The 2,146-nt window shown below is 43.2% G+C and overlaps 1 pseudogene; it reads right to left on the reverse strand.

Moving 5' to 3' along the window:
• Nucleotides 1-229: 229 nt before the first annotated feature.
• On the reverse strand, nucleotides 230-1,797 carry Eif3d-ps1 (eukaryotic translation initiation factor 3, subunit D, pseudogene 1; annotated as a pseudogene).
• Nucleotides 1,798-2,146: the final 349 nt, after the last annotated feature.

A 2,146-nucleotide genomic window follows, 5' to 3' on the forward strand; every position in this document is an offset into this window, starting at 1 on the left:
AGGCACAGCTGAGTGCAACACATGCATGCACCATGCCAACTCATTAAATTAATTCCTCTTCCTCTTCTCCTTCCTCCTCCCCTTCCTCCTCCTCCTACTCTTCTTCTTCTTCTTCTTCTTCTTCTTCTTCTTCTTCTTCTTCTTCTTCTTCTTCTTCTTCTTCTTCTTCTTCTTCTTCTTCTTCTCCTTCTTCTCCTCCTTCTTCTTCCTTTTCCTCCTCCTCAGCCTCTTAGTCTTCCTCAGAGCAGAAGATGCCATCAGGCAAGCTTGCTAGTTGGGCGTCCTTGAAAATAAGGTACTTGCCTCCTCCAGCTTCATGCAGATGACAGTGATGCATCACAGGATGCCCCAGGTATTTTCTATGCTCAGGTAGATCTGGCTGACAAACTCATTAGGCTTAAACTGCTGGCTAACTAGGATGACATTGTGTGAGGAGGACACATGCCTGATCCAGGTACCAGGACACATATCCAAGCTTCAAGTACTCAGAGTCAGCAAACAAAGAGAAGCAGGATCACCATGCCAAATTGTATCTATTACTCTTTAATTCAGTGCCGATGTTAGCCAAAGGATGAGTCCAGCTTCTGACACCAGTCATTGTCATTACAATGTCTGCAGTCCCATTAATTGAGTGCCTCCATGTTGATGAAGGTCACTTGCCTGTTTTCCCTAGTCGTGATGATATTAAGTTCATAGAAGAAAATAAGTTCAATGTCCTCTCCAAGCTTCAACCTGAGGTAAGGGTCAACAATGGAGGCAATCTCATTCTTATTCATGTCATCCTCCACAAAAGGGTTTGGGTTGGGGAAATTGTATCTTTCTCTGCCCATTCTCAGCCACTGATGGAAGAAGTTGTGGTCTATGTAGTTGGCCTCCATGGCCAGGTTCCCAGAAGAGTTGAAGGAATTTCTTGGATCTTGAGGGGGCTCATTGGCAGTCCCACTCACAGGAAAATTCAGAGTTGTCCCTCTTGTCAAAAAGAGTTTTGATCTGAATCTTTGGACGTCAATGTCCCAGGAGTACATGGAGTAAGTGCAGCTCATCAGTGTGGCCAGGATATCACCAGTGGCAAACACGTTGCCTATGGTTTTTGGCAGTTTCTGGCTTATCTATTGTGGCTACTGTGTGGAAGATGAACTTTATGTTTTGTAGAGGCTTCTCACTCCTCATGGTGTTGTGGTCAAAGGCTTTGTAATAATACTCCAGTGCTCCACAGCACTCTATATTTTGAGGCTGTGACACTTTCAAGTAGCGCATCTTCATCAGGTGAAAGAAGTCCATCTCTTTCTTCACCTCCCAGTCACTGCGAACTTCAACTGGGGACTATTAGGTTTCTCAACTTCTGGTCACATTTTCCCGCACTCTAAATTGCTTTTGGAATTTTTTTCTGCTAGCGAATTTGTTCTCTATCTGCTTCACAGTCTTGAGCAGTGTCTGTAGGTTGAACTGTACCATATTTGGCAGGTGATTTTTTTTTCCCCTGCAGAGATTCCGGTGTGCGAATCTCATGTAGTTCTGCTGGTAGGCAGTCTTCTGTGTGTGCACCGAGTCCAATAGTTAAAAGCTCATCTCATTCTCTTCACAGAAATATGCATATTGACTTACTCATCAACCAAGAGAAATACTTGTTTGTGTAAACATTGTCCTGGTATGTGACCCCTGTCCAGTGTGCAACATTCCCCAGCTGATCTCCTTTGCTTAATGCCTGGTAGGGCATATCCCAAAACTGCTCAGGAACAGTTAGGGTGCCCAGCCTGAGGGGTTGTCCTGGATCACAGGTGTCATGAACTTCGCCATTTTTAAAACCTGCAACAGCCTCTGCGGGGCAGGATAGTAACAGATGATCTGCAAAAGAAACTCCAATATTTATAATTATTACTGAATATATTTTATTACACTGGTTGAAAAAATGAGTAAGCCTAAGAGAGATTAGGCATGCAGGAACACTGACATTTCATTTTTAATTGCCTCTATGCTTACCTTGTTCTGTGATCACCTAGTAATTAAAATAATGTTTACCTAGTAGATAAGCAGAGAGCCCCTAGATCACAAGTAAAGTGAGTGGCAATGTGCTTACATTACTTCCTTTGTCCTTCCTCAAGTACAGAACCAATTTGGTTTGGTTTACAAAAATGAAGCATTCTGA

This window comes from Rattus norvegicus, chromosome 13, assembly GCF_021556685.1.
Source record: "Rattus norvegicus strain SHRSP/BbbUtx chromosome 13, alternate assembly SHRSP_T2T, whole genome shotgun sequence".
Classification (NCBI taxonomy): domain Eukaryota; kingdom Metazoa; phylum Chordata; class Mammalia; order Rodentia; family Muridae; genus Rattus; species Rattus norvegicus.